Source organism: Bos indicus, chromosome 6 (genome assembly GCF_029378745.1).
Source record: "Bos indicus isolate NIAB-ARS_2022 breed Sahiwal x Tharparkar chromosome 6, NIAB-ARS_B.indTharparkar_mat_pri_1.0, whole genome shotgun sequence".
Lineage (NCBI taxonomy): Eukaryota > Metazoa > Chordata > Mammalia > Artiodactyla > Bovidae > Bos > Bos indicus.
This window is the reverse complement of record NC_091765.1, coordinates 102,165,297-102,179,627: the sequence shown is the minus strand read 5'-3', so window position 1 is coordinate 102,179,627 and position 14,331 is coordinate 102,165,297. Positions and strand designations below refer to the sequence as shown.

General features: G+C 36.9%; 1 protein-coding gene across 2 annotated transcripts in view; it reads right to left on the bottom strand.

Moving 5' to 3' along the window:
• PTPN13 (protein tyrosine phosphatase non-receptor type 13) overlaps positions 1 to 14,331 on the bottom strand; it is a 221,091-nt gene that overhangs the window by 206,110 nt on the left and 650 nt on the right. The gene's annotated exons all lie outside the window — the stretch shown is intronic.

The window sequence follows — 14,331 nt, the reverse complement described above, 5'->3', positions numbered from 1 at the left end:
TATGGAATAGTTATAAAAACTATTTTAATGTACTTTTCTGCTGTTCTAACCTCTGTGTGCAGTCTAATCTATTTACTTTGTCATTACAGGTCATATTTTCCTGCTTCTTTACAAGCCTGGAAATTTTTGATTGAATGCCAAATATTGTGAATTTCATCTTGTTGGATACTGAATGTATTTATACATATTCTTGAGTTTTGCTTAGGGATGAAGTTAAATTACTTGAAAACTTGTAAATTTGATCCTTTCAGGTCTAACTTTTAAGATGTGTTAGTTTGGCCCAGAGCAATGCAGGTCTAGGGCTCGTTTGGTGGGGCGAGTTCTTCTGTGTACCCTATCTAATACCCTATGAACCCTGAGGTCTTCCAGTCTGGTTTGTGGGAACAGGCACGATTCCCAGCCCTGCCAGCATCCTCAAGTACTGTTCCTTTTCTTCCTTCTGTGTGGTTCCTCTACAGTCCTTCAGTTTCCTCACACGCGTGTGTTTAGAGTACTCGGCCGAACACTCAAAGAGGACCCTCTGCAGGGCCCTCTGTAGGAACCTTTCTGGGGTTTTCTCTGCTCTGTTCTCAGCTTACTACTCTGTCCTGTTAACTCTGGTTGCCTTAGTCTCCTCAGGCTTTCAGCAGTAAGTGCTGAATTCAGGGTGTATACCATTTTGCACCTGGTTTCCCACCCCTGCACCACAGCCTAGAAACTCTCTCAAGTTAAAACCTGAGCAATCCGAAGGTTCACCTTAGTTCTCTCTCTCGTGGATATCACTGTCTCTCACTGCCTGATGTCCAGTGACTTAAAAATAGTTGTTTCCAGCATTTTCTTCGTTTTTTAGCTGGTGTGGACAGAATCGTGTCCCTGTTACTGCATCTTGGCTAGAAGCGGAAGTTTTGCCGCTTTATTATGCTTGTTTCTCTGTACTGAGCCACTGTAAACGGCATCTCAGTTCAACCATCCCTCCTGATGGCTTGGGGTCAAATCTTTCATGGTTACGAGCTTGCCCCCCCAGATTGCCTCTGTGTGAGTCTTTTCACTGCTGGCCTTAAAGGCAGTCATTCTTCTGTTTAAAAAGCACATTTGAAAGAAATAGTACTAAGGCTATGGAATTTTAATGCTATAGTGAAGAATGTCTAGAAGTTTGTGCAGCTTAAGTCAGTCACAGAATGATTTTCATTCTGCAGAGTTTCTATACGAAGGATTTCTTTCATAATTCTTGCAAATGAAAAGCACATTCATGGGAAGAGCATGAAGATACTGGATGTGCAGGCAGGCGAAGGAAGAAGGACAGACTTTGAGAAAGAAAGGGATTGAGAACTAAATTTTTCTAAGAAACATCATGGAACCAAGTCTCTGATACATTTACACAGACACTGTCCTTGACACATTTTAGAAAACAGTCTTATTCTTTCCTTTCTTCCTAAGCAAAAATCCAATGTTTATATAACTAATATGTTAAAGTGAAATATTAATCAAGGCAGACAACTGGAAGCATTATCATCATTATTATCCCTTAATAAATGTCAAAACACAATATGGCAAGTTCATACAAATGTAAGGTAGTTAAAAGAATCTAGGGCACGGGTGGCATACCGTGGCCCATGGGCTTTATTTGGCCTGCAGACTTGGGTTTTGCCTGGAGAGCAATGGCCCAGACCATATTTTCCAAAGTGTGAAATTGTGCCAGTATTTGTACATTGGAAAATTTCACAAATTAGAGAAATGTCATATAAAAATCTTGGGAGAAAAGGAGATGGGGCAGAACTCCAGGTGGGGAGCAGATGTCCACGTTAGCTACAGTCTGAGCCCTTTCGTTCATCACAATATCTATCATTCATTATTGTCTTCCTCTCCCCCTCAACTATCTCTGACCCTTCTTGTCCCTACAGGTATGGAGGCTAGTGATACCTACTGAAGGGTATGTATAACATTATCCCAACAAATTAACTTATATTTTTTAACTTATAAAACAAATGTATAAAAGCATGGAGAAAATGTTTTTTTTTTAAAGGTGGAAGATAGGATTCCTAAAAAGATACAATAAAAAGCATATTTATTTTCCACCAATTTTAGGAAAGCTGTATGTGGAGTATGTTTTAAAACTATAAATTCCTGGGGGTCTAGGAAGCATCCCAAAATGTTTATTTTAACCAATTCATAAGATAATTCAGATACAGCTTGCATTTAGAAACTACAATCTACCCTATCTTTTGCCTATGTTTCAAAAGGTACACATAAAAGACAGCATAATTACAAAGAGCTATAACAATGTTATCAAAAAGTATGCTCTTACTTTTTCTGCCAATGCACTCTAAGCAGGTAATAAATTTGAACTTTGGGTATAAAGTAAGAGTCCATATACAGACCATATATAGTCTTCAGTTTTCATGCATTAACCAAGAAAACCAGAAGAATAAGTGAATTTCTATATACCAAACATTTCTATATACTAGGGTTTCTTTATAACTCAATGCTCCATAAAAGAACTGAAATACATTTAAGTTGCCCTTCAACTGCAAAACGATCCAACTTCAGCTGTACCAAATATTTATCAACCAAATATTTATCAAGAAAATGTCCAACTTAACAAACAAAACAGTATATTAATGGTAAAACATTCAACTTTGCTTTTACTACTAACAGATTTCTAACCGGTAACAAAAGAATGGAGATAAACTGGTCAAAAATGTGAGACATGATTGACTAATGAGGTAATTGGGGGCAGGGAGAAAATAAAAAAAAAATAAAGGTGAACTGTTAAATATATAAAAAAGGAAGACTTTCTATAAATTATTTTCAAAAGCACAGAACTTTTCAGCATACTAAGAGGGTACACGTAAAGCTTCCCGTTGAGGAAAACTTATTGGTATATCATTCACAATGTTTCCTCCTGGCTCTGACGACATTACTGAAAATGAAGGTTGCAGCAAAGCACCTCAAGAGGGGACCTGGAGACAGGACTAGAAAGATGACTGACTTTTTAATGTTTGTACTTTTCAATCTTGTTCAATACGCACATTTTGCCTACTCTGAAAAATAAGATACTTAAAAATAATAAAACACACTTTACCTGCTACCGTAATGAAAACCTGTGGAGCAACAAAACTTTTCACTGAGTGAAAAACTGCATGATCATCTAACTGTTTGCATGACGATGCTATGGGATTCTTAAGTGGGAAAAAAGCCATGAAAACAGTTAAGGAAAAGGGTGAATAGAGATTTTATGTTTCAAAGAACTCCAGGATATAAATTCCACTTCTCCAAATAAAGCAAATGTCAATCAATTTATATTGCAAATGAATTTTAAAACTGTATGATAAACTAAAATTTAGAAATTTTGGAGTTCTCTTATCTCCCTTCTACAGCACCACATACAAGGCATGCAAGCCTACTGAAAGAGTCAATTCAAAGGAGAAGAAAAGAAACTTTGTTAGCAGTCACCAAGAGTTTGGGGCTCTGGAAACACAGCTGTCAACCAAACCAAAGGACAATTTTTAAATGCACTAAGAATGGAATGGAGAGCGGGTCATAAACTATTCTTAATGATCACACCTTAATAAGATCATTACTTCTAACCTTAAACTAAAAGTTACAAATATTTTCACTATTAAAATTATCTAGTGAGTAGGTCAGGAAGATCCCTTGGAAGAGGAAATGGCAATTCACTCCAGTATTCTTGCCTGGCGAATCCCATGGACAGAGGAGCCTGGTGGGCTACAGTCCATGCGGTCACAAGAGTCGGACATGACTTAGCAACTTAACAACAACAACAAATGATACACCATGCTGGCTCCCAGATAATAAAAATGTCTCCAAGACAGATCAATCTCTACCCAAGTGAACCCTTTGATTGAGCCACACTTTCTTAAAACTTGTACTGTATTGATTGTTTTGTAATATAATGGTTTCCTATCTTTATTATTTGCTCTTTTTTTTAAACCTAGATTTTAATTTTTTTGGTAGGAACCATTTTCCTTTCCTTTTTTAGTATTTCTCAATGCTGCTGTTGTTTAAGTTGCTAAGTCATGGCTGACTCTCTTGAGACTGTAGCCCACTAGGCTCCTCTGTCCATGGTATTTCCCAGGCAAGAATACTGGAGTGGGTTACCACTTTCTTCTCCAGGGGTTCTTCCCAATCCAGGGATCAAACCTGTGTCTCCTGCACTGACAAGGAGATTCTTTACCACTAAGCCATGAGGGAAGCCCATTCCTCAATATACCAAAAATAATTCCACACACAGAGTAGTCAGTCAAATGCTTTACAGCTATATAATTAGTTAAGAAACAAAAGACCATTACAACAAAAATTTATATTACTTGAAAGACATTTTAAATTGCTGCTATTTTAACTATCGTCAAATAATTCTGCGGGTATTTTTTCTACCATTTTCCATAGTTTTCTCATATTCAAGGTGACATGGCAGGTTTGCCCATTTTATTTCCCTTAAGATGTCAATCATTTTAGCTTTAAAGTAACCTATGTGTAGTTACTACGTCTAAAAAGATCTTGCTTGGAATACATCTGATAACCAAAGCATAGTCAGTGACCTAATCAAAATATACTTCTGAGGCTAAAATCTGCATGGATAAAGAGATAAGCCATGCTTTTTCTCAGTATAATGAATCATATTTCTTAGTAGTTTGCTATTTTGTCCAATATATACAGATGAAAAGCGTGGTGAAAGGTAAAGAATTCTTATTAACTGAATCAATTGGGCTGTGCCCAACCAATTTATGTATGTAAAGCTCATACATAAATTGTATGAGCTCAGGAATAAAGCTCATGGAACTTCCTGAGGCGGATATTATTTCCATTTTATAGATCAAACAGATTGGATAAATCACTTATCCAAAATGACTCTAATTACTAAAAGATCTAAAATACATACCAAGGACCACCTAAATTTAAAATCTGTGCTCTTTCTACTATACTATGCTTCCAAATTTGTTTGAATGTGAACAGCAAATTATGACACAGCCTAGATTTAGTTTTCACAAAAGCTAAACATTTAAGAATGAACATAAATATATTAATTTTGTCCTGTTAAAAGTTAGCAGTAACTTAGTTTAATATTTCAATGGTAGGTTAAATAATAAAAATTGTGTGAATGATTCATATTTATTACAAGGAATTAAGTATCAAACCACACAAAGTATAAAATACTAAACAATCTCTGTGAACTAGCCTCCACAGACAGTAAATCCAGTTTTTAATTATTTTCTAGGCCAAGGCACTTTAATTAGCATAATAGATGTGTTGGCTATCAAGCGATAAGTTAGTAAAACCAGTATTCACCCCAAAACCTAGCATAGGACCTATAATTTATCCATACATACTACAACCAAATTCCATTAAGCTGGAAACAAATGGAGATCAGGTGTTAGGAAATCTGAAGAAAACAATCATTGAATCCCCAATATCTACTCTCTTCAGTTGTCAGGTTGGGGACAGCCAAGTGCCCAGCAAAAAACAATTCCCAGCATCTCATGATGTACAGCATTGGGTAAGGAATTCAAGAAAATTTTTTGAAAAGATCTGACTCAGCTGGCAGGCACACTCACCTTTTGTTATTTTTGCCATTTCCTCCATTTCTTCCATATTTTGTCTAACTAGAAGGACAACATTTTTAACAGAATGCCAGCAGCCATTCTGTCACCAAGAGGGCGTCGTGAGGATGAAAGCCATATTATAAGGAGGTAGAGAAGAAAAAAAAGATGTCTGGGTTCATTGCCATTTCTTGAAACAGTCATCCAGCAGCTCTGGAGTACTATGCCAAGATTTTATGTTACAGAAAAAAAAAAAAAATCCCAACCTTCTTTAGGTCACTGTTATGCCACGTCTCTGTACTAGCAACCCAATGCAATTTCTAATTGGAAGAAGCAAAACAGTTCATTGCAGTGGTCTTGGATAGGGCAAGCACACAGAATATTTCCCAAATCAGTGCCCCTGTTACGAGAGATGCATTATGAACTCCGCAGTTAAATTGTCAAAGAAATGAAAATGATAAACAGTTGACCATCTGTAACCACAGGTTCCACAACCACAGATTCAACCAACCTCAGATGGAAAATATTTGGGGGGAAAAACATTTCAGAAAGTTCCAAAAAGCAAAATTTGAATCTGCTGCATGCTGGCAACTATTCACACAGGATTTATATAGTATTTACAATGATTTACACAGTACTTACATTGTATTAGATATGATAAGTAATTTAGAGGTGATTTAGAGTATGTGGGGGGATTTGCATAGGTAATATGCAAATGCTATGCCATTTTACATAAGGGACTTGACTAGCCACAGCTTTTATATCCTTATGGGTCCTGGTATCAATCCCCTGGAGAATAGTAAGGGACAACTGTACATGTTATTATCTTGGAGATTCATAAGGTATATTAGAATATCAAAGGGTCTAAAAGTGCACACAATAACAGGATGAATGTCCAGTAATACTTACTCAAGAATTTTATGTTATGTTACAAAATGCTTACTCCTAAGGGCATAACAACATGTTGTTCAGTCACTAAGTTGTGTCCAACTCTTTGTGACTCCATGACTGCAACAATATCTCTGTTTGTGTGACTGTGGACAATTCACATATCTGAGAGTGTTAACTTTCAAAATAGACACTTTGGGAGAATAGATACCTTCGGCTTCAAACACAGTATTATCAGAGACATTTCTGGGACCCTCCTTTCTGGACTTTCCTATAGCTCAGATGGTAAAGAATCTGCCTGCAATGCAGGAGACCCAGGTTCGATCCCTGGGTCAGGAAGATCCCCTGGAGAAGGAAACGGCAATCCACTCCAGTATTCTTGCCCAGAGAATCTCACAGACAGAAGAGCCTGGCGGGCTACAGTCCATGGGGTCACAAAGAGTCGGACACGACTAAGTGACTAACACACACATTATCAGAGACATTTCTAGGACTCTCCTTTCTAATCATGTTTACAGTCTCATTTAAAAAATTGCTCCTTTTACTTTATAATCATTTCCCAATTTACTTGAAATTAGTATATCCTCCTTAATCATTCACCTTACTAGAATATGAATGTGTTATTTAATTGAATCAAATCTATTCTCAAAGAAGACATATGCCACATGTCACATGATCTAAAAAGTAACTCCAAAACAGGAGATGTAGGATTCTGAAAGTGAGTAGTTTACAGACTTCCATGGTGGTCCAGTGATTAGGACTCTGTGCTTTGACTTGCATGGCCCAAGTTCAATCCCTGGTCAAGAAACTAAGATTTCACAAGCTGTAAGCCATGGCAAAAAAAAAAAAAGAGTAGTCTGAAGAGAATGACATTTATTTTCACAAGTTCCACCAAGTGTGTGAAAGTTAGGCACAGGTAACATATATCAAGTCCAAATAATGTGTGGAAGAAACAGAAACATGTAACCCAAGGAACAAGCAACCTAAAGAAGGTTGAAACAAAAAAAAACACATTTAAGTTCATATATTACCTTTACCCAATGTTTAAAAAAAAAAACTGTTATAAGTAAAATGTAAATGTATCAAAAATAATAATCTAATATTTATTAAATACCCATATGCATTAGGTGAGAACCCCATGGAGCCTGCTGTGCTGCAGTCCATGAGGCTGCAGAGTCCGACATGACTTAGTGACTGAACAACAACATGTATTAGGTACTGCTTTGTTGCTCTACATGTTCTAATGAATTAATCATTTAATCCTTACCACAAACCTATAAAAGAGGCTTAGCTATAATCCTTATTTTGTAGATGGAAAAAAGTGAAAATTTGCACAAGGCCATAGAGCCTGTATATGAGAGTCAGAAATTAAAACCCAGGCAGCGTGGCTCCAGAGTCCATGGTCGAAATTCTGTGCTATACTCTCTCTAAACCAAAGAGGAATGGTCAACATCAAGTACAACTGCATCTAAAAACAATTTATGTCTATTCAAGTCAGTACCCAGATGTTTGTAAGGTTTTCACGTATCATTTCATTTTTATCTTCACAACTCTTCTGTGTCAATATATCCTGTCAATCGGCTGGTTTGCTTGGCATGATCTCAGATGATCAAATATATGTGGGCACAGACTATTCCATTTATCAGCTAACTTGGAAATGTGACCTCTGTGTATCACCAGTGGCTAGCAGAGTGCCTGGCAGAGGCACTTACTGAACTTAATGTAATGTACACTTACTGTACTCAATGTATACTTACTGAATACAGAACAACTAAAAAGGAAGCAGGTCACCACAATAAGGTTATCACTCCAGATCCATCACTGTTGCTATTTGAAAAACACTCAACTGGCTTGGTCCATCAACAGTGATTCTTTAAAATCCCTTTAGATGGAACAATATCATCTGTTTTTAAGTTAAACCCCAGGACCTCAATACAGCCTTAAAATACCTTTGAATTTAGACAAAGTCTTGAAGCACAAACAGAAAGATTTAGGCGAATTCTTTTTTAAAAAAAATATAGCTCTGCTTTGTCTTTAGTTACACAAGTATATGTGATCACATTAATATGTTTTCTTTTATTTAAAAACTGAAAATTTCCATTAAATTTTAATAATGGAAAACAATACAGTCTAGATTTCTTTGTAAGTGTAAGAATTGCATAACAATGAACACTGAAGTATGTGTTGACCTGAATTATAACTGAAATAGCAATACTGCCATGTATTAAGTAATAACACATATCCTACTTATTATTTATTTTTATATACCTCAAAGCACTGCCAGGATTTCAAAGTTCTGATTGAACTCAATTGAATGGTATATAACCACAGAACAGTTTTAGATAGTTTACATTTGATAATCAAATACTCCTAAATTATATTTATTATATATTTTAAATTTTTTATCAGTTTTTTAATCTAAAATGTTTTTATTTTTTTTAACTCAAGTATAGCTGATCAGTTTTTTTTTTTTAATGAAACATCTATTTCAGCTTTCATGAAGTACAGCTACAAGGATACATTTTAGCTTTTGTAAATTTTCATACAGTACCTAGAAAATTGATATATGTTACATCTGAATCATTGTCTGAAGTTCATTCCTTCACTTCTAGAAACTAGCCATAAGAGTAAAATCAAAATAGACTGTGTGAAGAATGACTTTAATCAATAGTGCATTCAAATAATCCTACGAAATTATACCTCAAAGCCAAGAATATGAAAGACTCTGGCCGGGGGAATAAATTTATCATTCAAAATCTTATGATAAGGGAAACTCCTGGGTCAAAATACTGATTATTTCTTCACTTCAGCACTATATATTGCAGAGAGGTATTTGACTACACAATGACCTAAAATAAGTAATCCCTTAATAGTTTAAATGCTTATTTTAGAAATTACATTTTTCTAGAAAAAGTGTCTAAAACCCTAAGACAATAAGGAAAACTGACTTTTTTTTACGGTGGGGGGGAGGGCGGTGTGCAGCTGAGATGAACTATGAGTACAGTTTCCTCTAAGTTGAGCCTCAGTGTTTAACAAGTGACAAATACCACTAAAACTGATGACGTAGTGTTAGCTTTAAAACATCTCAAACTGCTTAGGAACCTCGTTTTTGTTAAAGGGGATGCTTTCTTGTGGGAAGAAAAAGTCTCTGGTGCATGTTCATGTTAAAACTAAAGATGATTCTCTGTTGGAAAATTCAATCATATCATATGACAACGAAGAGACTTCATTTGCAAAAGAAAAAAAAGAACCTCCCCCAGAAAGAAAAACCTTGAATCAAATTCCAGCACTTAGGCTGAACTGATGAATTTCTGTTTCCTGAATCTATTTAGATTCGGAGCATACTGATATAAATGACAAATATAAGGACATTCAAGTTCCTCTTCTCGGTTAACTTGGAAAGAACACCTCACAGCTAGGTACAAGAAACTGAAGAAAGAGGAAATATAAGCATCAAAAATGTGGTATTTCTCCTTAAAAAAACTATCAAAAATAATACTATATATACTTTCAATTATAAATCTGACAGAAAAGACTATATATATGTCACATATATCTCATTTCAAAGGAGAAACTGGAATATAAATTTTAAAATCTCTAGGTTAATACAGAACTTTCTATGGTGACAGAAATGTTCCATAGCCGAGCTGTTCGATACAGCGGCTACTGAGCCAAAAGTAGCTGCTGAATCCTTAAAATTTGGTTAGTGAGGGGAGGGAGTTTAGGATTAGCAGATGCAAACTATTATAGGATGGATAAACAAGAAGGAATGATAATTTATATTCGTGATAAACCATAATGGGAAAAAAATGAAAAATATATATACAACTGAGTCACTCTGCTGTACGGCAGAAACTAAACACAACATTGTAAATCAACTATATCTCAATAAAATGGTTTAAAAAAATTCTTCAGTGAAATAAGGAACTGAACTTTAAATGATACCTAATTAATTTAAAGTTAACAACATGTGCAGCTTTAAGGAACTGGAGGGAAACATTTACACCTTACATTCTGATTCAAATAGTAAAAAGCCTGTAGATGTGTATATACACAGAGACGTAAGTTTATTTTCTTTAAATTCTTGTGATTTATGTAGAGGAAAGTACATAATGTAACAATATTGGTGCTACATTTTTGAGAATCGAATTTTCTATGCTAACCTTCTAGAGAGGACTAGAATATTGGTTCACAAGTTGGCTCCACATTGTAATTTCTTAGGGAGCTTCCAAAAATATGTTTGTCTGGGTCCTAACCCCAAAGATTCTAGTTTAATTGGTCTGAGTTGAGTCCTGGGCATTAAGATTTTTAAAAGCCACCCAGGTGACTCTATCATGCAGCCAGAGTATCACTAAACTAGAAAGAAACTAAGAAACTGTCTATTAAGCACAGATGCAGTATACAACCAAAGACATTTATTTGCTGGTAGGCAAGAGGGCCTTTTGGCAACCCAGATTCAAGTTCACTCTGAGGACTATGGTGAGTTACATGTTCTAAACATTCAGGAATAATTTCGGTGTACCAACATAAGTTTTGCTATTACTGAATGTTTTCAAATATGTAAAAGAGATTAAAAAAGGAGGAAATAAACTACTGTCAATTTGCACTTGCCACTTTTATATATATTATTAATTTCATTCTCAAAATACTATGAGAAGTAGGTATTATTAAATTACAGATGTGGAAAATAAAAGATGTTCCCGAGGATTTGGACACATGTTTCTCAAACAGTAAAGTACACATTCTTTACAGTACAGCAGAATTCTCTCTGAGGAAGTCTGTTTCAATAAATTCTCATACTGGAATCAAAGAAAGAAAAATAAAAAGCAGGATTCAGTGGTGGAGCACAGGCTAAGGCAAACCTCCTTAAACAGGTGCTTAGACCAGCTCCTGTATTTCCTAAGCAAACCCTGGGGAAAAAAACATGTGCATCGGTGCTTCAACTCCCCACCAGTCTCTGCACTAGACCACACAGGAGTTGCTATCCTTCTACCTTAAGAAGTTAAATAACTGGTCTCCTTCTGCCTCACAAGCTGTTAGCTACTGTCATCCAGCCTTCATACAGGCCGCGCAGTCACAGGGCCTCCTGTCACTAAACAGGAATAAGACAGGGGTTTTCATTTTGCCCCCTAGACTCACAGGATGACTGGAACTCTTCCTCATAGAGCAGTTTACAGACAAGTTTTTTAACTTTTTATTTTGTATTGGAGTATAGCCCATTAACAATGTTGTGACAGTTTCAGGTGGAAAGCAAAGGGACTCAGCCACACAAATACATGTATCCATTCTCCCCCAAACTCCCCACCTATCCAGGCTGCCACATAACATTGAGCAGAATTCCCTGTGTTACATGTGTTACACAGTGGAACCATGTTGGTTATCCATTTTAAATATAGCATGTGTACATGTCCATCCCAAACTTCCTAACCATCCCTTCCCCCATCCTTCTCCCTGCAACCTTTAAGTTCGGCCTCTCAGTCTGTCAACTACAGACCATGGTTTTGATGTGACATACCTACGAGTCTGTCATGGGATTTCCTGGGCAACAACAAATTTACACTGACTATGTAACTTTTAATTTAACTTAGACCATTTAATGTTCTATCATAATTTGCTCTTTAAAAGCTTTTTAAATGCAGTTCCTGGGTTGTTCTTAAGTTTCAAATTAAGAAAAGCTGTCAGTGGAAAAAATGGGAAAGAGCCCAAGAGACCCTCACCCTTCCCCATCAGCACTAACTCTTCAGTCCTGAGACCAGATATCCTTTCTCCTTTTTCAGGCCCCAGCCTTGCAAAGAGACATCAACTCAAATGAGTAACACTTGGTTACATCAGAGGCCTGACAGGAGAAAACCTTCAACTCACTCTTCTAATTCATGGCACAGACTTCTCCCAAAGCATATTCCAAAATAAGAAAATGTTGATAGGAGTTAACTCCTAGATGCACAGGCTTGAGGTCTAACTGTTTCCTTTCGATTTCAATTGGTATTAATTACAATTCAGTTGCACCACAAAAGTGTTTTGTAGTCTATTTAAAAATTACAAACTCTTGTTCAAAAAAAATAAAAAGGAAGCAGCAGCAGGAGCTTATCCCCAATAATCCCTTTCTCTAGGAAGTCTGGCCTGGGCAATAAGATGAGCTAAAAAAATACATACTCAACTGATACAGAAGAAGTTACAATGTTCCTCATCCCATCCCTGACCTACTAAAGTAGAATAAAGCAAGGATTTGACCTGTTCTTCTTAATTAAAAAAAACAAAACATAAATTCCATTCAAGACTGATGTCTATCATTTACTGAAAACAACTGATTAGCTAATTTTCACATTCACTTTTCATTTGAGGCATGCCTCCAGAAAAAATAATGTAGGTTTTAAAACTTTTGATCCCATCATAGTATCTAAGTCCGTCCTTGCAATTGACACTGGTTTTTACGGTTTGTGTATATGTGTTACTTGTGACATGACAAGCTATCTATAAATATTTTAAAATGCTGGTAATCACTCTCCTAAAAATAAGTGGGCTTCTCATGCAAGTAAAAGTTTTGGTGGAACAAATGTTAATCCAAGACAAACTACATAAGAGCTAAAAATAAGTTCTTGTAAAAGTGAAACACACTACAAATTAGTTCCTTTTCTTAATAACTAACCTAGATGTTTTTTCTATTTAATTTCTGCTTCCATTCTGCCATCTCCCCCACACATACTCCCACAAAGCCGCTAGAACATCAAAGTCAGAACACAAAGTTATTATGAAAAACGTAAACTAATCTAAAACTGGATCGTAAAGCAGTCCACTAGCCTCTGTACGAATTTACTGAATCAATACATACAAGAACTTACTGATGCCGATGATAATACAAAAAATAATCTGTATCATAGCACAACACAAGCGAGCAATGAGCATGAAGCAAGTTTTCACGTTGATCCTGCCAACCCAGTCATTAAGAATTTGGGAAAATACCAAAGCTTGTTTCAAAATACAATAACTTCTTTCCTCCCCCCCCCATCCCCCAATCCTTTAGTAACCTCTGTAGATCTAAATTTTAATATCATTTAAATTAGTTACCTGCGCCCGTCAACCCACAGATCAGGTGTCCTACATTTTGTTTAGGTCCCCGCCTTGAAAACAAACCCGATTGCCCCATTTTCTGAGAGGTAAACTCAGCTCCAGGAAGCTCCCTATGAAGTCACCGCGTTTGTTGTTTCAAAGATGCAATTAAACGAAAATGACACAGGCTGTCGAACAGATGAGCTGCCCAAGTGCGTGGAGGAGTCTATCATCTCTGTGTAAGGCCAACGAAAACTGTATTGCTGTAAATCTATTTTAGTGGTAATATTTCTCCCAGATCGTCCTTCTCCAATATACTTATAATACAGGGAAATTAAACTTCGTAAAAACTTTCTTGCCTCTACCGAACTTTAGCTTCCCAGCTTTCGGTACTACAGCATCTTGCAATGAGCAAAGGCGGGGGCGCGGGGGGCGCGGGTGCGGGGAGAGGGTGGTTAACTCCAGAACGCGGAGAAGAGCAATAAAAGAGCTTGCATCGGGCAGTGTCCGTCCCTCTGCTCTCTGTTCCCCACCACCCCACCCCCTCTTCTTCGAACCCTCACATATACACATTCTTCTGGGCGGCCTCTAACCACACCATGTCCACAATCATTTACAGAAATGAGAAACAGACTCCGGGAGCCCTTCCCTCAGCACGCACAGAGCTGGAGTAGCACGATGCGGGTAATGTCACTCTCGATTGCCCCACAATCTCTGTACTCATCCCCTCTGGGGTTTAATTCCCAAGGATCCGACTTTCCTCCGCCGAGGAGGCGGATCTACCTAATTCACAATCAAACAGCATCTCATCCTTCCTACCCTCCCCCGCCACCCCACCCCCACCCCCACCCTAACACAC